Below are 23,786 nucleotides of genomic sequence, written 5' to 3'. Positions count from 1 at the left end.
AGTTTTTTACAGTAAGGGTGATGAGGCACTGGAACAGGTTGCCCAGAGATGTGAGGGATGCCCTGTCCTTGGAGACATTCACAGCCAGTCTGGACTTGTTTCATTGCAGGAGATTTGGACTAGATGACCTTTAAAAGTTCCTTCCAACTCAAACGATTCTGTAGTCCAACGAAACAGCACTTACTAGAAATTACTTCAGTTTGCTTTTAGAGCTCCTTGAAGCTGTTAAAGGTCGTATTGTGAGAAACTATTCCCAAACCTCCCTTCATACAAGCTATGATTTTCACATAAGTCTCTAGCTCCTAGAAGCTCCAAAGAGAATATTACATCATATAATGCAATAAATCAATACAGCAAATTTTGTTTTATTTTGTTTTATTTTTTTCCGGTAGAGGTGCACACTAAAAAAACTTAAAATCTTTTCTTCTCTTGATAAAGAGATAAACCTCTCTCTTCCATCCACAAGACAACCTTGGTACAGGGTGAAGGGAAAGACTGCTACTGAAGCTTGAAAAATTTAAATGTGGCAGAGCAATTTTTCCCTTCCTTTCTCCTGAAGGGACAGTCACTGTTAGAAAGGAAATAAAATAATCACAGGTCAAGATTTACAAATCTTTAACCAACATGTTACTGATTTCAAACATTGGTCAAGTCTTTTTTTGCTATCTTCTTCTTTATTAATTTCAGAGTACCTCAGCACAAATGGAATTTTCGAGCATTTTGGCCGATTTGTCTGAAATCATATATACAAAATCAATTTTCAAAGTTAATGCAGGATCGCAGCAATGTTGATCGTCCAAACAATTACAGAATCCAGCATTTTCACCTACAATCTGTACTTCTAAAAATATTTAAAATTTAATAATCAACTCTGCAGCCAAATACAGATGTAAAAGTACGATGTATCATTGTAGTACATATTCATTAAGGTACCATATACAAAGACTTGAGGTGATTTATACCCATCCTGAGCATTAGTAAGCAATATAGAAAAAGCAACAACAAAAATATTCCTTGATTGCACTTCTATATAAAAATTGCTGTGAAACAGTTTATTGCCTAAGAGAATGTCTATCAAAAAGCAGAAATAATAGTGTGGGTTATCCACCATATCCCAGCTCAACGTGGTTGTTTTAAATTCTGAAGCATAAATTTCTAAACTAAACTTTAAAAACTTTTCAAGTTTCTAACTGCATTGACTGATGTGATACCTCTGAATAGGCAAGTTCTCTTTGTACCAGTTATTTTATATTTTATGAACAAGTGAAGGTTGAAAATCCTTATTTATGGAAGTGCAAACCAGATTAAAATCAATGAATACTGCTGTTTCACTCTTTCCCACTCCCTAGTATAAACACTGTGCAGCAGAAACTGCTTTCACTTTGCTTCCTCTTCTCTTTCTTTGTGAAAGACGTGTTTATTTAGTCACCAAACCTGAATTTCCCTCTCATTTGAATTGAAAGACTTAAGTTTCTCAACAGCACACTCCTTTTTATTTCCCAGTTCTTGCAGTGATTGCAAAGGAAGATGAGTATACAGATCTGAAAGTCATATTGATTAGACCCAATGTTTTTAGTCATCGGCAACAGCCTGCAATAAAGATAATCACTAATTGTTGTGTAAGCAGAGGCAGGGCCACTTTTCCAAGCTTCCATGGCAAAGCACAAACCACACAAGCTGAATCTGTCTAGATTCATTCTTGAGACTTTTACTTCTCTGTCTTACAGACGGACCTTGTATTTTTCCTGAGATGTTTACTGTTGGGTGGATTGTATGCCATCACCTTGTTCCTGTTCTAGTGAAATGATCCATTTTGAGTGCTTTAATTATGTAAACACTTGAACACAGTTATGAACCTTTTCCTCCAAGCATTTTTGAAGATATTTAGTCTTTCATTACCTCAACTTATGTATTCCAGTCTTTTAAAGTAAAGTAGTAGTTGTTTCTGTGTAGGTGTGTGTTTGTGTTTGTTTGTTTTTATGTGTGTGTGCGTATAGATTTTACTTTTAACATTTGGTTTCTTCTAAATAAGGAAAAACTTTTTATGAACAACATCTATTGACTAAACTCTCCAAAATAATGTTTTCTTTCCTCCTTTGCAGTGAAATTAAAAGTCAGTACTAACACAAATGATAGTTTGCCAATAAATGCAAACTACTTTGGCCTTTCCTGGCCCTTCCAAGACAGCTGACTCCTAAAATAAATGACAGAAGCATTTTCAAAGCTGCTAAATAATTCTGATCCTACTGAAGCAGGTACTGTCGTGCATGAAGAATCTTAGAACTGGTGAATCTGAATAGACAGAAGTAACTGATTGAGCAGAATTTGCTATAAAAACCTAAATAAAGAGTTTAAGATAAAAAGGGAAATTTATACTGAAATAGAAACATACAGTAGCAGATAGATTTAATTTACTCTTGCATGTAGTAAGCAAAAAGGCATGTGAAAGTTGGGTAGACAGATTTGACTTGTAGATCAATATTCTTTTAATCTCTGCCCACAGAACAATTAATCTCTGCAGTACAGAGCAAAAGTAAAGAGGAATCTAATGTCAGATCAGTTAACCACATTCTAAAATTGAAAAAAACTTGCAGTATTTTTAATGATGGTTAACAAAAGATCCTACTAGCAAGTGACAACAGCTGGTGCATTCACTGCAATATATTAATTACTCTTGGCAGTCAGCATCTCCCATGCTAACTGCACAGCATTTATGTCTCCAGCATTGTGTTTAGAACTATGTTTTTTTAGCTGAACTTCTTGGAGAAAAAAATAATTTCATCTACTTACTATAAGCTACTGTAAGTTTATCTACATAATTTTCTTTTTGCAGGGAACAAAACTGTTAGGGAAATAAATGTAGGCAAAATATCATTGTATGTTAATGCCCATGGAAATTCCACTTGCAAACCATCAAAATTATCTTGTCCTTAGACACCAATCTGTAGACTTTAAGACATATGCATTTAGAGTTAAACAAAGAAAAAAACGAATGTGGGGAAAAATAGCAAAGAGGAGAATAGCAAAAAGGTGAGAAAAAAGTAATTAGGAAATTTAAAATCTTTCAAGCAAAGAATGCTTAACAGATATGAACAAAAATGTGTATTCAATGACTAATGGTTTTGCCTATGATTAGTATTGCCTGTGGAACAAGTTCTCTCCACGTGTTGCTCACAGGACCAGCTCAAATACTTTTTTGCTCCATATCAAAGCACATGAGGAAGACTTACCAGTATTTCTTATAAAAGCTGAAGAGAGAAACAGACATACATACAACCATGCACTTAGGCTTACTCAGCCAATTTCAGGCAGCTACCTGAGACATGGCTGAGGAGTTCCAGTACCATGGTTCCAGTACCATGATGGGTCACATGATGGCCTCCCCATACAGCACTAGGTCAGATCTCATGTCCTACAGACATGCATGCCATATTTTAAGGACCATTGATGTTCATTTCTTCGTATTAAAGGACAATTAAATAACTGCCATTTCTGCCATAACTTCTCATTAACAGGAAAAAAATAGGACATAAAGAACGTTATTTCAAGCTGGCTGGAAATTCAGGAAGACATTTAGAATCAGTTAAATAAACTATTTTTTTCAAAACTGCTTTCAATGCATTGACTAGATTAGTCTTTAAAAATTGATGAAAACTCTTTATCCATCATCAACTGATTGTTTATACCTAAATGTTTATAACTAAACATAAAGCAGAACTACAGAGAGGATACTTTAAGTTTGCAGTGAGATAACAGTGGAAAGGAAGTAGAAAAACAGAAAACTTAAGTACGTAAAAGAGCAGTGTGTTCAATTAGAAATTACATTTTAAAGGACATTCTTTTCAACATTGAGTAGTCGCAAAACAAAGAAGTATTCCCTTAGCTACAAAAAGTACATATATACAGCTTCACTGGGAGAAGTATAGAAGGAGAGTTTTCGTGCCTTTAATTGAGGCCACTGGCACAAGTGCAGGTAAAAACCTAACTCAGCCATTTCTATTTGTTAGCCAAAAAAGAAATGAATTACTCCTCTCAAGGGTCCTGCTGAATACCTGCAAGAAAAGAATATTCTTAAGTGCCTCTTGCTGCCACAGTGATAACATGAACGTATTTCCTCACCTGCTTCAAAACACCAAGGGTGGTGTCAGATGTATGAACACCTCCTCCAAAGGTGGTAACATTTGCCAGAGCAAATGTTAGTAGACATGTTCTGGAGTCAGCAGCAGAGTACATCAGAAAGAGAGAAGAATGCAAGATAAGTTAGCTTAATCAGCCAAAGAGTAATACCAAGCCAACCATCTCTTGCTGGATGATCAGTGGTGGCTCATCAGTGGTTATCTGTGGCATAGTGTTCAAAGCAGCTATGTCTGTATGTCTGCCAAAGGCACTTTTGAGTAAGATGTACTCAGGGAGTGATCTGGTCACATTAGAAACAGCCAGAGCAAGCAGCTCAGTTTAAGACTTACTGCTAACATTTCATTTTTAGACCAGATCTGATTGTTTTGATTACTTGTAAGTTTTCTTGGGGAATCATCTCTTTGAAATGGTTGATAACTGCAGGACAAGGGGAAATGGTTTTAAGTTGTGGGAGGGAAGAATTAGGTTGGACATCAGGGGGACGTTCTTTACAGAGAGAGTGGGGAGGTGCTGGAACAGGCTGCCCCTGTTCCAGGTTGTGGATGCCCTGTCCATCCCTAGAGGTGTTCAAGGTCAGATTGGATGGGGCCCTGGGCAGCCTGGTCTAGTATTAAATGGGGAGGTTGGTGGCCCTGCATGTGGCAGGGGTGTTGGAGATTCATGATCCTTGAGGTCCCTTCCAACCCTGGCCATTCTGTGATTATGTGATTCTGTGATTCTTCTTTGGGGTTACAATGTGAGCTAGAGATAACAAAAAACATGGATATTTCAAAATCTCAGTGCAAGGACATCCAATCTTTATTCTCACAAGTGTGAAACAAACTATTCAAACATTTTGAGTTGTATTCCTGGCTGCTCTGATGTGAGTAGCTGTAGCTAAGATCATGGAAGGGTACCCATTTACACCTGTAAAAGAATCTGACCTCCTTTGGTGATGTGTGTTTTCCTGCACATCACTCAGGTTAGATTCACTTGTCTGTATTTTCCTGGTTTCTGCTTTTTAATGGCTGTACTTCGCCCTTTTAGCCAGAGGGATTTAGTAAGAGAATGCAAAGCGTTATATTATTTTTGAAAATGAATCACTTTTATGTCCCATCAGTACAGCAATCCTTCCTTTTACACTAACGAGCTATTAAAATCTATGTTAGAAGATCACTAATCTTTCAAGAGGTTAATATGTATCTCATCCAATTCTAACACTTCCATGACAGAAGGGGGAATTTGGGAACAGAGCACGTTTTATTAAAATGGAAAGGAAACATGCGTGCAAAGAGAAGTGCTTTGTCAAATCTTGTGAGCGCCTGCTGTTATTTCAGATATTTATACTGGAATAAAAGCTTTCACTCTGACCCCATTTTTCCACTGTTTTGCCCTGAAATGACATCAGACTTTTGGCATTATTACAGGTTAAAAAATGCACAGCATCATAAGGCCAAAGATGGGGCAGGGAAGCAAATGTTAATAGCTGTGACTCATCACAGCAGCACCTTGTAAGAGGCATCTGCTGTGTGTCAGCAGGAGATGGGCCTGCATGGAGGATGATCTACACTGGTGGAATCAGGAAAGACAAAGTTGTAAGGGATGCCTGGGACTCTTACCTGGTGAGGCTGATGCTCTGGTTCTGTAACCTCAGTCTGAGCTACCAGGGAGGAAATCTTGCTACTGCACTCAGAGAGGCCATGTAGTGCCACAAGGGGAATGCACGTGTGCTCAGCAATTACACTGAAGACTGCAGAGAGAAAATTGAATCCTCTCCAGAGATAAAGATGGAATGCTCCCTTTCTTTTAACAAAAAAAAGGAGTTTTGGTCTCCTGTCTTCTCTTTGAAAACTTGTTTGTGCCCTTGGTGACCTCTGCAGGTGTATTTTTTCAACAGCCAGTGACAAACCAACCTCCAGGCCACGGTGTCTCACATCAAGTCACACACACCGAACCTTTCTCAGTCACAGACATTGCTGCTTTGGCTACGTTTTGGCCTCAGAGATGGACCTTTACATTTTGGTCCATTTGTGATAGTCACTGGAACTATATACAATTTGGAAAAGGATTCAGGATACCCAGTCATGCCACACCCCGTATAAGAAAAATGAAAGTCAAATGGGTTTTCTAACTACTCTGCTCCTCTGCAGCAAATGATAGCAGCAGAAGATAACACAATGCTGTCTGCTCTGTGCAATGCTGGGACCCAACAGAACAGCATCCCCATTGAGATAGCAGGGAAGCTACCTAAAACACAGAGATGGATCCTCTAATGGGCCCAAAAAGCTTTTTCTGAAACATTTGGAGAAACACTGAAAATGAATGTAGTGATCTCCTGCTGTCTGTAGGTGACATAAAACTTGGTGCTGTATGCAAACCCACACAGAACAGAGCTGCCTTGTTTATTTTCTCCTCTTGCTGTCCTAGCCTAGCTGTATTACTGTGGCAAACAAAGTAACATCATTAGCAAAACGGACTGTGGCAGTTACGGAGATTGCTTTAATATGTTCTATATAGCAACCTCTGATAAATTTTCAGCTAATTCATTATCCTTGAGCAGATCGTGGTTTTTGCAGTGGCCCAATAATTATTCCAAGTTTAGTGTTGAATCATACCTGGTAATTTACTCTGACCAGAAAAGAAAGAGTGTTCCAATGGAACATTTTGGCTGGAAGGTGAGCACACCTCCTGCATCAGTTCCTGAGCTATAGGAGTGCAACTCATTGCAAGCACTCATCAGAGATAATTGGATGTTCTACAATTTCTCAAAATCATTCAGAATTTTATATCTTGGTCCAATTTATGCAGAGACAAAATAAACTTCTTTGTGTTACTAGGTATGGGCAAGCATCGCTTCTAAAGCTCCTGGATTGGAATGGGCTTGGCAGTAAAAAGTGAGATCCAGCTGCCTGTGTGTTTCTCATTCCCCTTTGTCCATTTTGTTTTTCCTACTATTTTACTTCTAATGGGATACAGTGAGAATTTCTGGGGCAATCCTGTTCCATTAAAAAGGGGCAGTGATATAATATTTATGGCTCTGTTTTGGTGCATGAGGATGTGTCAAGCTTCAGCTCAATACTGAAGTTTGCTCTTCACTCACTGTTACACCTTCTATTGCTGGTTCTGAACACACAGTGCACAGACAGCATAGTCTGTGTAGATGGAAATTCAGAATATTACAGCACTAAGAAAAGACTCGCTATAAAGATACTTTACAAGATACTCCACACAAAAATAAGAGCAATCTTCTCTATTGATAAATAGAACAGTTCACAAGCGGGAGCCAAATGAAGCTTGCATCCACTGGATATAGTGGATATAATGACCAAACCTGTCTTGACTCAGGATGCCTGAAGACATTTTCTGACAGTTTGCTATGTGGTAATTTAGGTTTTCTTATGTCTAACTCATGCTAATATCTAAGCCATCACATGTTTAATACCGAGTGTAATTGTGGAATTTAAGTGTTCATATGTACACATGGAGCAAATGAGACAGTGGGAGGAATGCACACACATTTTCAGTTCAGGACAACTTAGACCTTATTTTCCAGTGTGCTGATCAACTACAACTGGAAGCACTTGCAGCCAGTTGAACCCACTGCCACTTACGGTTAAGTTCTTCTTATAAAACTGGTAATCTGTGATCATACCTCAGTCATGAAAATGTGACATTAATAAATATTCTCTAAAATCACAGAATTGTCAGGGAAGTCAGGAATACAATTCAAGTTCCTGGACCTAAGTACCATTTACTAAAACAGTGTGAAGACAAATTTGGTATGTTACATGTCATGATTTATTCTTTCTCCATTAAAATAAGTAAAGAAATAAACATCCCATCAGTGTTAATGTATGCTTAATTACAACAGTTAGCAGTTCTAGTTGAACAAGAGGTCGTTAATATAAGGGATTTTTGGCAGAATCCTATAATGCACTGCACAAGCACTGTGTACTGTATAACAAATGTAAAGCCACTCCTCAGGATGCAGGCAGTACTGTACATATCAGTCACACGAAGTTTACACATTCAGACCATTGCAGACCTTGTTGGTCATGGCAATTGCTACTATTGGCATCACCATGAGAATCTCTTGATAATCACATATTCAAAGAATCAGAAAACTAACGTCAGCTTTAAAAATATTAAGAAAACATATATTTTAGATTCATAGCCTTTAAGTATAGCCCTGGTGTTTATAAGATGAACAAAGACCACGTCTTCATAGGACTACCATGAAACCTGAGTCATTTATTCTGTCAAATTGGTAGAACTAGTATGCTGTTTGCTTTATGCATGAAATAATTTTTCTAGTCCACTCTAATCTTTGAGTTATTAGTATCTGTTTCGATGGATTTTGCTGAGAACAACAGTCTACAAAGAATTGAACTGAAACCATCAACTCATCTTTGAATCTTTGTGTCCAGCTTTCAAGTCAAAACTTACTGATGTTCCTATGTTGCCTGAGTATAAGCTGATCATTGAAAAGCAAAAATCTATTAGTCACTAAGTTATAAATTTGTAGGAAAGATCTGATTTATCACACTCTACTGCATGATAAATTGAGCCTGAAAAATTCTTACCTTCAACTTCATAAAAACTCATACGGGGATTCAGAAAGACAGCTGAAGAGTTGAAAGGCTTAACACTGAGAACTGGCATGGCAACAACTGTCTATCATGTAGTCTTCTCACTCCGAGCAGTATTGAAAAAAATTTCAAAAGAATAGATTCATATCTCTTTACAAGTTGCGTGTGCTATTTAGATTGATCCATGTAAATGTTCCCACTCTGAATTTTAGAGTTATTGCTGTCATCTTTAAACATCATCAAGCAAAGACTGACAATGAAAAGCTTCTGGCAGTTTGTCAAATGTGTTGGTACTGCATCCAGGACTACTTGAAACTCGGTGGTAAAAAGGCAGCTAAAGTCACTCAGCAGTGAATCTTCTTTACAAGTTTGTTTTGTGCCATAGCAAATTGACATCATGCATAAAATTGTTACCAGTGTTGTTTGTTGTATTTTTAGAGCCTTATGCATTTTTAATAAGGGGTTCACTCCTTGAATAAATCTATACCTAAGTAATTGTGTGATTTCTGCAAATATGATCATGAGTCACCCTGATTAACAGTCTGTCTGAAGTGGGAACTGGGATTATAGCAGTGTCAGGGATGGAGAGAATGCAAATAGATATACTCAGTTTATCAGTGTTGTATTTTTATCTGTTGACTGGTATTTCAAATCATGCAGAAGACTAAAAATGGATTTGCCAGTGTGACTATATTATTTGCAAAAAAATCTGCCTTCATGTGTGCAGCTTTGCCTATGTAAGCCCTATGGACACACAAATGGATTTTTCATTTGTTATTGACAGCAGTTCCAGGGCATCTTGGAATAGTACCTTCTAACCTAAGGCAATAAATAGGAAATAAAATTCAATTTTTGCTATGGTGCCCTTGAGAAGATGAACTAATTGAGATTTTGAGATCATTCCTACTGTATATTACATTCATTTTTTATACTGAAGTACTTTTCCTTTGTAAATACTCATAGGTAGTGCAGTCTGGAAAGATAGTATAGTAAACTTTAATATCATTTGTGTATGAGCTTTGACTAAAATGGAAGCATACAAATAAAGGACAATTTAGAACTCATTTATTTCCATTTTGAAAACAAATTAGTAGTAGGAGACCCTTTGCATCATTAATAGTTGAGTGATGAAAAGTGATGTTCAACAGTATGACAGACAAGACTAGATTGCAAAATGTGGGGGCTGTCGTACTGAACATGTACTAGGATGTGCTCAGAAATGGGACTTCATCTGTTAAGCACTGAAGTAAATTAGGTATAACTCTGCTGAAAGCAATGAGCAAAATCGGAGTTTTTCCAGAGGAAAATTGGATCCATGGCATTAATGTTTCACAGTGATTGAGAAGAACATATGGACTCTCTGTTTCTCATATTCCTTTGAGTTCATAACAAATTTGCCAAGAATGTCAGACAAGGTTTGTATAGCGATAATAGGGAGAACATGGCCTTAGGGTAGTGATATCTTTTTTTCTTTGCTTAAAATTTGATAAATTTAATCTGATGTGGTCATTTAAAATCTAGTTTCTGTGTGGTAAGAATTTTCTAATCTTCTTCAGTAGTTATCGTAGACACAGAAAACATCCAGGGGGCAGTTGTTTTGGTATCTCAGGTTTCTGCTCACCCAAATGGGTGAGTTCTTGGGGCTGTGGTTGCACACTGGAAGTCTTCTCATTTTCTCTGACCCATATGGTGTGAGAATCATGCTCAGGCCTTATTCCATGTCTCAGAGCCATGATCCGCCAAGTGTGCAGTCTGGGCAGGATTCACAGATCACCTGAAGTCCTTGATGTAGTTTATCAGGATAATGGGCCCAGGCAGAAGGCCATTCAGTCTGGGTGCAGCCTACATCCCCTGGTCACCAAGAGCATGTTGACGAGTGCCTTTGTGGAGGTGCCCAACTTTCACAGAGATTGGTTGCATTAATAGGCTAAATCAGTGCCTGTTGCCTTTTACTGTCTAAAAGTTAAAAGCTTTTTCATTTGTGCACATATGCATCATGAATTTGCCCGTGTAATACCAGGGCTGTGAAGTGTGACCTCTGTTTAAGACCTACCTGTTTAGGAAGTATTCAAGCACGTTTTTAAGTTAAACTTCATCTGCCAAACAATTAAGCTTGTTGTCATTGAACTGAGTCTTCAGAAAACACTGAGAAAGGACTACAAGCTTTGGTTTGTGAGAAACAGTTTGGCATTGTGTAAAATTTTAGCTGTAGTAAACAACACTGTCGTGACTTCATGACTCCAGAGAGTAATCCTGTCAGCAAATTCTCCCCTGCTGCTTCAGAACCGTTAAATAACTATTTTCCTACAGTTTATCTCAGGCAAGACCTCGAATATTTTCCTAACTGCCACCAACTCAGGCACTACATAGCAAGATGGTACAGAGGATCAACAACAGGATTCTAACCTTCTTCCTCAAGCACTGGTGAGTTTTGGGGTTTCACAGAAGCCCCATGCTGAACTGGGGGCTTTCTTCAGATAAGTGAAGGGAAATTATGACATTACAGTAGTGTCTGGAGTCCGTCAATGTCCTAGAGGGTATGCAAAGGCATATGGCTGTACATAAGGAATTCCAATCCATTTTGTGTTTTTCAGTGAATGTCTAGTTTAAAGTAGATGCAGCCCACAGATAAGGAATCAGAAATTAGGTCTGTCCTCACTGGTGCCACAGGTGATTATGTAAAGAGTGCAGTAGGCAGACAGTGTCCATGTCAGTGACAAGGCCTTGGCTCAAGCTCTATCCCAAGTCTGTCAATCAATGCAGTATAGCATGGAGCCTCTAGATCAGGATCCACCAGGAATCTTCCAGAGGCCAGAAATGGTCTGAGAGTTAGCAAGGGCCCGAGACCACCAGCAATAATATGTTCAGATGTGCCCACCGCCCTTGTGATGTGGAGAGAGAAAAGTAATGCCATTGATGTATGCTCTTTTCACTCTGAGAGAGCATTCAGAAGGGAATTTAACATGAGCGATAAGTGATGAAACCACAAACATGTAAGCTTTGGGGTTTTGTTTTTCTTGAAAGAAGATATCTAAATGCTACTGATGTCTGCATTCCACATGCTGAATTACATGCTCTGCTGTTTGCCTTGGAGACCAATACTTAGCCCTTTATAAAGCCATTGCAGCCATATGTTTATGGGCATAATTAACTGATGGCATCACTGTCTTTCTGCCTCAACTGTACGAATTGAATAGAAAACTGATATTGAAAGCAGTGATCTGCACTAGGAGCAAAAGTGCATCTGCAATTATTCTAGATCACAAACTTATGCAAAATGGGAGACGTGATTTTAAAACTCTTGCTTAACGTAGGGGTTTTTCTGTCTTGGTATTTCTAGCAAACAAAGTGAAATACATTTAGTAGTTAATTTTTTTACTTATATATATCTATAGGATGTTGAAAACTTCCAGGAGTTAACCTATAAAGCACAAAACAGAATATGTATTTAAATGATTAGGAAACCTGAAACTGTTATTAATAATTTATTCTATTTACATCTAGAATTTGTTTCACTAAAAAATATTAGTTCATCCATGCAACTGTGTAAGGCATTGATTTTTTAATTCACATCTGTAGTATTATAAAGATTAAATGAATACCACTGAGACACTGAAAGAATAAATCAGCATCTGTCTGATAAAAGACTATCAAATCCTGAAAATGTAATGTTAAATAGTTTACCAGTGCTCAGAAGGACAGTTAACTCCAAAGTTGGAATGCAGGGAAAAGGACATTTTATTAACTTTACAGAAGTTGATGCTATTACTAATAACCCATCCTAAGGGATGATTTAATGGAATTTAGCTAATATCATAAAACTTTTCTGCAAGACACACACATACACAAAAATAGTCTAATCAATATCTAGGAAAAAAAAAAAAAAAAGAAAGGTTGGGGAGAAGGAAAAAACTAAAAATCAGAAACATTTTGTGTTTTTTATGTCAGCTTTGTTCTTTTATGGTTTTCTCCTCTGTAATATTCAGGAGCAGTGGTGTTGGGCTTCCTTTTGTTTCATAGTCATTTTGCTCTGACTTGGGATGAATTTTAATGGTACGAATTCAGAGATAGTAAAACTTGTTCATTTCAAAGCCCTTGAGCACAAAGGCTGGCGATTTAAATCCTTTTATTGACATGTTTTTTACATCAAGTTATAGTTTGCCATCTTCATTTTCAAAACTCTGGCCAACTCTACCAAATTAACAATTCTTACCTTATCATCTTTCTTTTATCTTCAGGTACTGGAAAACCAGTTGTTTCTGTCTAACCTAGTTCACTATGCTGACTCTCCAAGCAGCAGAGTAATGTCTCTAGAACACAATTTATTCTGCAGTCAGTGTTTCAGATAATGAATGGATACTCAGAAGGTGTTTTACCCTCTCTCGTTTCTTTCACTCACCAGAGATTTTACCAGCAGCCTTTCAGCTCGTATACAGACACCTCATCATTTTTAAGATGCCCTAGTATACCAAGCAGACTTAGCTGCTGGTCATGGTGCAGGTCTCCTCTTGCTTTGGTGGCTTATCCGCAAGTCCCATTCAAATGGCTCTGTTTCCTTATGGCACCTTGAATGACTCTAGCTGCATTCCTGTAGATGACTGACCTGTGCCATAGATCCCAGTGTATCATAATGGAAGCTGAGATGTTTATTTCACGCTACCTCAGATGCTGTATCTTTATTTGGCACTGACTCCAGCTCTGTCAGCTGACTCATTGGCCCTAGACCAGGTCATAAATGGGAAATAAATATATCCATTCAGATACAGTTCATATGGCATCAGAGTTTTATTCTTTCAGTTCTACTAACAGTTTAGTTCTACTCATAGGCTCTGAATGATAGAGAGTGATTCTGTAAAACTTTAATTGTGCTATACACAGCCTTGGTACCAATAAATTGAGATAATTTTTGCTCATCACACAAAATTGGAATCATGGTCAATTCAGAATAGAACAGTAATAACATAATGGAAAAAAACATGTTAGTTTGTGTGTGTGTGTATAAGACTGGACTAATAGAAAGAAATATAAGAATACAATAAGATAGTAAGGCTTTTAGAATAATAGAAAAGTAGGACTAAAAAGTATTTTTGGGAGATATAGAGAAGATGTATTCCACTGTCTCCTCTAAGAAAGATGGATCTTGACATATGCTTATTCTGTTCATTCTTAAACAACATCTTCTCTTCTTGCAGTCTACCTCAGTGCTTCACTGTCTTTACTGAGAGAAAAAATGTCTCATAAATCCTCTTTGAATTTTCCTTGATACAATTTTGACCCATATCTTTTGTACTGGCTGTCATTATCATGAAAGACAGATTATTTCCTTCGCTGTTTTGTAGCAATCCTTTGCTATCAGATACCTCCTGTCTTCTCTTCAGACCAAACAATTTAATTTTTTCATTCTTTCTGACTTAGTAGAGTTTTATAGTCCTCTCATCCTTTCTGACATTCTCCTTTGGATTTTCTTCAGTTGAAATGTTTTGCTCAAAACCATGCTCAGCTTTGCAGCTGCCTGAGCTTGAAAGGATTTTTTTCACTTTTTGTAGACTGTTGTCTTCTCTGTATGACCCAGGGGTATGCTGCTTTTTTTCACAAGTGTGGCACTGTTGATTCATGTCCAGCTGCCATCTGCTATAAACTCAGACCCTTCTCTGAAGATGTTTTTCCTAACCAGTTGCTCTCTATCCTGTATTTATGTGAATTATTCCTGAGCAAGTGTAATATTTGACTCTTGTCCTGCTTTGAATTTCATCTATTATTTCTACATTTTTGTCAGTTTGTCAAAACCACTTTGCTGTCCTCCAGCATACTTGCAGTCACTCTGCTTTCACATTTATTGCAAATTTAATAAGCATAGGCTCTATTCCATAATGTAAGTCGTTAGGAAAATAGAAAACAAACACAGAAACAGGTGAAACTTCATGCTAGACAGCCTTACATTTGATTACTGGCAAATATTTTCAAGACATGGCTCAAGAAACAGTCTGTGATAATTTAATCTGGATGATACATACATAACTTGAATGTGAAAATATCATCTGAGCTACTTTGAGTCAAGATTCATAAACAACAGACAGCTCATGACTTGAGCTGTCTTGAATATCTGACATCTGTTTATTTTTGCTTGAAGAAGAAAATTAGATATATTCAGCACAAACTCGTCTTGACAAATAGAAAATGGCCTTTTTTTGTCCTTTTTTCTAGGTGTTTGAGGGTATCTGCTTCAATGACTTGTTAAACAATTTTCTGGGAATTTAAGTTAAAGTTATCTTAGTATATTTCCTTTTTTCTTACTATTTCCTTATTTCAAAATCAACACCATTTTCAATCTTTCTTTCACTCCACTTCACCTCATCTCACTTCACCCCTTTTTCCCTCCATGAGTTCTCAGAGATGTAGCCAACAACAGCTCTGATTCAGCCATTTATTTAGCTGTACTGTGACTATTTTATCACATCTTATGAATCTGGGTTTAAAATGCAATTTTAGAGAAGCTGAGTGATGTTAGGTGCACTAAATCTTTGAAGATGAGTGTGTATCTCTAAACAGTTATGTTACAAAAATACAGTTGTGCATCTAGAACTAAGCAGAACAGGTTTGGTTCTCTTGTTTGTTGAAGAGATAGGAAAGTGTTTAAGCCATGATCCCAGTGAGGGTGCTCTCAAAGCAACCGATGCATTTCCCTTCAATAATAATGCAGTAAGTGCACAGAAGTGTTACTGCTGTAATTGGAGGAATGGGGTACCTAACAAAATGTAGGCAGGAAGAGGACAAGATTATTGTTGACACTGTAGATAAGTGTAATACCTAAGACAGTTATAGGACAGTACACAGGTTTGCCTGCTTGGGTCACCAAGGCTGTAGTTAGAAATGTTGTTAGAAAAGCTGCTTTGGATAAATCAGAGGTGAAAATTAATGGATTTTGGCAACATGATTGTTTGAGCTGGAATTTGGAAGAACCTTGGCTGACAATCCTGGCTGACACAACAAGTTGTAGAAAGCTCAACCCCACCTGTTATATATACCTATACATATAGAGAGAAAGAAAATGGGGGAGAGTGAAGTCTGTTCTCCTTACTAGCAGTGAGGGTAATTAAAATAAGTGATGTGCTGCACATTTGTCTGCATTATAAGACATGGGTGGCCAGGGAGAAGAGATCACATATTGCTCTGTATTACATAAACTGCCGAGCAGATTAATGATTCTTGGAAAAATAATGATCAGAAAAATGATGAAGATTTTTCTTTTCTATAAAGACAGATACAGACAGTTTAACCTGCTATAACAGCACTGCCAAATAGACAGGAACATCTGTTTGTGATGGTGTGACAGGCAATGGTTTTAAAGATACCAGGTGCCAGGATTATGTACCACTAGAAGATTCACTTTTTAAGCCCTCAAGTTCTGTTCTGGCAAACATCCAGAGGGATCATACTGAAAGATAAATTCTCTATGACATAAATGGCATGTATTCATTTAAACTGAAGGTGTGAAACATTCTGGAGCTGCTATGACAGCAAAGAATTCTATTTCCCCTAATTATGGAACGAAGGTTTCTCTTCTGAGAAGCTCAGCACTGCTGTTAAAAGCAAGCTGCCCTCACCATGATGAGAGTTGTCATGTTGCATTAAAGAGAGCTCTGAATCAAGAACAGCCTGTCAAAATCTAAAAAAGATGAGTGAATAAATAGTCATTTAATTTTCTTCAATATATCTTGAGAAAATATTTTCCAAAAGTAAGATTACATTCTTGCTAATCAGTAGAAGAAAACATAAAACAGTCTTGTTCATTCAACTCAGCTGAGATCAAGAACTGAAATTCACAGTGCTTACCTCTACAATACCTGTGCTAATGGCTAATGTGGAAGATCACAATCCCCAGTTTGCTAGTGTTTTTACAGTTCCTCCTCACTTTCTTTTGCTATAATGCAACTGTGAGCTTTTCAACCAAATTTTTCAAAAAAGTAGTTAGGAGAAGCATTCTTCCTTTGGAGAAGTGTCCTTATTTTCAGTCTGCTTCTGCTCAGAAGATATCTGGAGGTCACTTTGAAGCACAGAATGTCCCTTTACCAGCAAGTTTTTCTCAAATTAGCAGGTCTTCGGTGAAGTTTTATCTAACTGATCAAATGGCAAAGGTAAATGATTTATGAGGAAAGACTAAAATAATATATGTAATGCTTGGTTAAATTACAGTTACTCTGCCTTTAATAACAATCTACAAGTATTATTTGAGGAGCATATGTTCCTGGGATGGAGATGAATTATTTGCTGTTATCCGGTGACCTATAACTAGAAATAAAGCTGCAAGAGTGATACAAAACCAATCAGTGAGATGATATTTGAGATCCCTTTAAATCACTTAAAATTAAGATTCATGCAAAACCAATTTCCTTGACAAGCAAGTTCATCAAATATTCACATCAGATTTTCCTATAAACAGAAAGTACATTTGCATGCCTAGATACTCTCCATACATGTGCAACAGATAAAGATCTGGTTAAAATGCCTTTGGTTTCAAAACCATCCATTGCAGAGACAGAGGCAACAGCAAATGTCTGGACAAACACACCAAGGAGCCAGCTATGAGTAGGTCACACCTTAAAGTAGTAATCAATGAACTCTTGAAGAAGGGTCATCAGCAAGTGCTAATATAATCCTAAGGAAGCACAATTTATAGCCAAAGAGAGAAAGAAGACAGAGATCAGTGTAGGAGTCAGAAATTCTGAACTGCTCTCTCTGGATTCTCTTGGCCCATTATATTGCCCCAACACTACTCCACTGTTTGAAACAGGATTGTTTCAAACTGTTCATCATGCAGTTGTACAAAGACTGAGCTCTCTTTCAAGCACAGCAGTAATTAACTGAGTTATCTACCAGAAATATCCATCAGCATTCATTGAAATTTTCTTTCCTTTTTCCTTTTTCCTTCCCTTCCCCTTTCCTTCCCTTTCCCCTTTCCCCTTTCCCCTTTTCCCCTTTCCCCTTTTCCCCTTTTCCCCTCTCCCCTCTCCCCTTCCCCTCTCCCCTTCCCCTTCCCCTTCTCCCTTCCCCTTCTCCCTTCCCTTCCCTTCTCCTCTTCCCTTCCCTTCCCTTCCTCTTCCCTTCCCTTCCTCTTCCCTTCCCTTCCCTTCCCTTCCTCCTTCCCTTCCCTTCCCTTCCCTTCCCTTCCCTTCCCTTCCCTTCCCTTCCCTTCCCTTCCCTTCTCCCTTCCCTTCCCTTCCCTTCCCTTCCTCCTTCCCTTCCCTTCCCTTCCCTTCCCTTCCTTCTCTTCCCTTCCCTTCCCTTCCCTTCCCTTCCCTTCCCTCCTCCTCCTCTCCCCTTCTGTCCCCTCCCCACTCTCTCTCCTCCGTCCTCTCTTCCTCCCTTCTTCCCTTCCTTCCTTCAGAGCTCTATGTGGTATAGAACAAGATACCCTTTACTCATATTTCTGAGACAGGACTGCTTCAGAAAGATTTGATCCCATGTTCCTATTTAAGATACATAACTATTTTTGTGAAGGGGGCCTGCAGGATTAAAACTAGCATGAATTACAAGAGTTCTTTACTGTTAAAAAGCCTGCCATTGTAGAGTGAAGCAATCATTACTGCCAAATGTAGAGATAACAACTTGGAACCCTACTGAAACTCAATACAATTAATATAATTCAAGATTTTGTATCCATATATGAAAACAAGATTTTTACTGTTAATAGATATTCACAGTTTTTTTATATACTGCTATTCTGGTGTAAACTCTTGAATATGACAAGACTCAGTTACTTTGATGTAGTTTCTTGAGCTGTAAGTAGTCTGAATTGCTCTGTAAAGTGAATTTGAGTGCGCTTCACACTGACATAGGAAGTTTGTAAAGACATTGTCATTGTCTTTTTTTAGGACTTTCTGACAGATGAAAGGGCCTTAATAAGAATGCAGAACAAGAACTTATACCCACTTCAAAGCTCCTTTATGCTGCCAAAGTAGCGATTAGTGACGTTTGTGCAAATGGCAATCAAACCCATGTGGTTTCAAACTGTTTTTTGATGTGTGGAGAGCATCTTAGTAAAATTATGCTGTGTGGAATTACATCTCATAGCTACAGCAGCATTAATTTTTGTTTGGCTAAATATGGAAAAAATTATATTATAATTTTATCTAGTTTACCCATTAGCTGTCAAGTGAGAGACATTTTAGAGAAGAAGGGAAATTATTTCCCTTAGTCTAAAAAAATAATAATTTTGGTGTAAATTATCAACTCATACATTTTTTTTTCCCTAATCTGATCACTCTCTATGCACTTTTGTCAACTTTCTGAAGGTACAGTTCTCAGAAGAGACAGGTAAAGGAGAGTGTGTCCACTGATAAAAGAGAAGGGAGAACTGGATTCAACGGGCATTGACTGAGATACTCAACAAGTTCTTTGACTCAGACTTCACTGGCAGTCAGGGTTCCCACAGCTCTCACATTCCTGAACTTCTAGGTAGGGGCCAGAACAGCACTGTTTCTACAGTTAGGTGGAAATTCTTTACTCAGAGGGAGTGAGGGTGCCCAGAACAGGAACAGGCTGCCCAGAGAAGTTGTGTGTGCCCTGACCCTGAAAAAATTCAAGGCCAGGTTGGATGGGTCCCACTGATCCAGTGGGTGACAATCCTGCCTGTTGTAAAGGAGTTGGAACTAGATGATCTTTGAGGTCTCTTCCAATCTAAGCCATTCTATGATTCTGGCCTAGGGCAGGAGGTGATCTCATGTCATTCTTTGAATGCAGTGGGAATGCAGAACTTCAAAGAAATTCTGAGGTGATACAATATGTAAATACTAATGTCTACAATATTATGATTACTGAAATAATCATTTCTGATGATGTTCCAAGTGCAACAAATACAATGCAAAGTATCAATTTAATAACTGAAATAGAAACAAAAGACATGGTTTGGCCTATAAAGAGTCAACTTGAAGGCTTGCTAGACAGCATGAGACTGAGGAGTCATCAGCTATTCTAGGATAAACAAAATTTGAAGATGTAATCGCTGATGATTTATCTGTTGCATTTCAACCACTATAGATTCATATGGCTAGAGTAGGTTTCTTTTCCTAGTGCACTAAATATACAGATTAGGTCATGTATTCAGTCCAAGCTGAAGTCAGAGAGATACAAGGAAAAAAAAATGCATGATCATTCTGAGTAGTTTAGGTAAATTATAAGTGACAGTTCTCTACTTCTGGTTGTTCAGAGGACTGCATGCTGTTAGCTAGATGCCTCGTAAACTCCTCCATACTTCTTCTGCCTGGAAGATAGTGTTGTTTCCATTGATGTTATCTAAACACCTAAGCTCCAGGTCCCAGCTACTTGCAGACTCAGAAAAGGTTCTCTGCTCTAAAATTATGTTTTATGAATTATGTTCATTCCCATAATGTTGTAATACAAAGTCAAAGAGTGAAAGAAATCAGTGAAATTCCACTATGAGAGACTAAGCAGATATCTAACCAGGGTTAAATGCTTTCAGGAATGACTTTCAGACTTTAACAAATAAGGAAATGCCATTTAATAATAAGGAAGTAGCTTAATGATTCTAGGAAACTTTTTCCTAAAATAGATTACAGTAGGCATGAAAATACTTATGCAAAAATGTAGTGAAAAAAAGTTTGATGTGTCTGAAAAATGAAGGCAGTTTTTTTATGCAGTAGATAGAGGACCTGTCAGCTTGACTTCAATATTGGGAAAGGTCATGGAGCAGATTATCTTGAGTGTGATCACATGGTGTAAGCAGGACAGCAAAAGGATCAGACCTAGCCAACATGAGTTCATGAAAGGCAACTTGCACTTGACCAACTTATCTCCTTCTAGGACCAGGTGACCAGCCTGGTGGACGAGGGAAAGATGTAGATGTAGTCTAGCTAGATTTAACAGTAATATAATAATAATAATATAACTTCAAAATAAAATAACAAAATTATATTAAAAACAGGAGAGAAAAAAGGAAATAATGATTAACATAAAAAAGAGTTTTAAATAGGGACGTTTATTAGCTGAGAATCTATGTTGTGAAGGCAATTTTCCTCAGAGTGGAAATTAATTTGTTTTACTCTTCCAAATAAAAAAATGAAGTTGCATTCCAGACTTTAAGGGAAATTATCTTGACAGAATAATTATACAAAAATGAGGGAAGGGGAGGGAAAATGTTTAGATATAAACTTAGAGTTATCTAAATGACAAAATGATCATTAAAAGGCAGTCTTATAGTCTGTTTACTAATGATCTTTTTTTTTAATAATAGGCTCATAATTTCAGCACAGAAGTAATTTCAGATTTCTCTTGGTGTAAATTTTTCCTTGAAAAGTTAAGGAGTAAGATCACAGTTGTATTCTGTATATATGCTGAAGAATTTATATAGTGATTTAAATGTGTTGAGCTTTTAAAATGCACCTAAATAAATTAAGCCCATGCATCTTTTGTTGTTGTTGTTTTCAGTCTATCTAACTCCTTAGAAGATAGGCATGCCACGCATTAATGGATAGGCTTGAGATGCAGACGCATGAGCACCAGACTAACCTGGTCTGGCTAGCTGAAACCAACCGTGGCCTAAGGCTACGTCCAGATGGACTAATGCAGGTGAAAAGCATTACATAGGATGGTGATGCTGTAACTTGTTTGATTATGATTCTTCACGGTTGTTATTGGCATCTGTGCAGCCTCTCTGTTCTAAAAGACAATGACTTGGCATTGCTTATCCTATTCTCCCTGTGCCTTTAAAACCCTTTAACAGTATATTTGGAAAAACAGTCTCTGCTGTTTCCTCATCTGAAGAAACAAGATTGTTCAAAAATTCATCTAATTTCAAATGTAGCAAATTTATGAAAAGGAAAGAGAACTGGGAAAGGAAGGTGTTTACTGACACGTTAACAATGTCAGCTAAGTACTGTGACTGCAATTTTAGACACAAGGATGGAATCAGATCTATGATTTGTTGTTTGTGATTCATTTCATAGGCAAACCATATCTTTTGGTCTTAAACATATAGCTACATATTCATATATGTCTACACAAAAATTCTGATTAATGTGCATATTATGCACATTTTTAAAAATACAGGAGAAAATTCATTGAGCATTCTTTGAGAACGTGTGAGAGTGGGGGCAAAAAGATGTCAAAACCAATTTTCTTCTTTACTGAGATCCTTGGAAATATAATGGAAATTGTCTTTCTACAGTAGTTTACAATTACTGAGCAACCTTGGGAGTTCAAGTAGAAAATCAATTTCCAGCTGTTGTGGATGGATGCATAAAATTTCTGCTGGACACAACAAATAGATCTACATACTAAAATATATCTTATCTTTAAAGCCTACAACTTACTTCCCTAAAAATAATAGTACTGTTAGACCAGGTTTTAAGCATTAATGTTACATTTTGGAAAGAGTCCATAGATTGAGAAGCTGTGAGAGAACAATATAAAAGGTAAATGCAGTATGACACATTACTGAATTGCATATTATATGTACAGTCTTACAGTCTTACATGCACAAAATCAAGCAGACAGAAAATGACCAAGGTTTTTAAGAAATGAATAGAAGTACCCCCCCCTTTTTTTTTTTTTTTTTTAAAGTCTCATCTTAAGTGCTAGATTCAATAGGGACCTTCATTCAGTCCAAGAGTGGAGATATGTTCTGGGGACTAGTCTGACCTTCTGAGGCTTTATCTTCCAGTGCAGGAGTTCTTGAGAGAATATGAAGGCAGAAGCTGTAATTCCTTTTCCAAATGGCATGTGAAAAACAATCCTTTTTATGATACTGTGCTGACAGAACTCAGCTATCACTCACTCATGCTCTGCTTATATCACTTTAATAAGGGAAATTCCTACAGTACTTTTTAAAGAGACTTCTCTTTATTTGTTCAGGCTTTAAAGTTCATTTCTATGCATTATATATATTTAAAAATATAAAAATATGTATATTTTATATAATAGATATATACGTAATTTACAATACATAAATATAGTTTATGTAATTTATATTTTTTTACCTCCATCCTATTGTTTTTCTTAAAATATAGTTGCCAATTTACATATTTTTCTTGAGTTATAAAAATTTATATACAAAGTATGCCTGTGGACTGTGGTATTATTAAGTTTCAGGCAGTGCTGTGGACTGTGGTATTATTAAGTTTCAGGCACAGCAAGAAACTGTACAGGTAGTTGCGTTGTATAAATGCAATTCTGTATTAATGCATTACTTCAGCAGTGTCAGAGATGTCTCCTGACTTAAGTCATGCACCATTTCACTCTGTTAAAGCAGCCAACTTTCACATTCTGTATGTGCCCTAGTGGTGTTTTATCACCTCCTTTATTCCACAAATGAGGAAAATAGCAATGAAAACATTGTCCCTCCCTTGTTGAAGGGACTCTATCTCCTAAAAAGGCACTGATCATTTTATGTGGTAAATATTCATGGGATGACATAATCTCACAAGCAGTTGCTGTTCGTTAACCCATTTTCAGAAATAATCACTTGAGAAATTGGTGCATCAGACAATATAAAGTCAAAGTCAGTTGAAAACATTATCAGACATCCATGGCATGATGATACTTTGGCTATAGAGAGCTCAATTGCAGTGTGTTGATGAAAGCACCAAGTGCCACATGCACTTTCTCTGTCCATTCAGTTCCATGCCAACTCACTGTGTTTGTCTGACACCCACTTTGGGTGTTTCCTTCATTGGCTTTTCATATCATATGTGATTTTTTTTTCTGTTAAATTCCTGATATGCAAAGGAATCCTAAGTAAACTGGTGATCATCTATATCTTCCTTTTCATATTTTCATGGTTTCTCTCATTACCAGAAAACATAACATTACTATTTTAATGTTTTTCCTTAACTCATAGCCTAATTTTCAGGGCTTTGCTATAGATAAGTGGCTCATTGTTGTGTATGATGTGTTAAATAGATTGTAATTATATGGATATCAGCAGCCATCATTGAGCCAGCAGGTATGTGACATGCATATGTCTATGCTGCATACTACAGAGTTGCAATTACTGCCCATATAAAAACCCAGTATGCTGTCACCAGTGCCAATAATTATGCTAATTTCATGGGGAATATAGTGAAA

At 37.3% G+C, this 23,786-nt stretch overlaps 1 long non-coding RNA gene across 1 annotated transcript; it reads right to left on the bottom strand.

Moving 5' to 3' along the window:
* Nucleotides 1-383: 383 nt before the first annotated feature.
* On the bottom strand, nt 384-9,039 carry LOC146545809 (uncharacterized). Its single transcript, XR_014881291.1, has 3 exons — nt 8,700-9,039; nt 4,120-4,210; nt 384-568 (listed from the first exon to the last, which is right to left on the bottom strand). It is a non-coding gene; the product is annotated as an uncharacterized LOC146545809 (long non-coding RNA).
* Between the last annotated feature and the right edge of the window lie 14,747 nt (nt 9,040-23,786).

The sequence above is a fragment of the Meleagris gallopavo genome, chromosome 1, assembly GCF_905368555.1.
Source record: "Meleagris gallopavo chromosome 1, MGAL_WU_HG_1.1, whole genome shotgun sequence".
NCBI lineage: Eukaryota > Metazoa > Chordata > Aves > Galliformes > Phasianidae > Meleagris > Meleagris gallopavo.
Note: the sequence above shows the minus strand (reverse complement) of the source record. Positions and strands in the feature narration are given on the sequence as shown.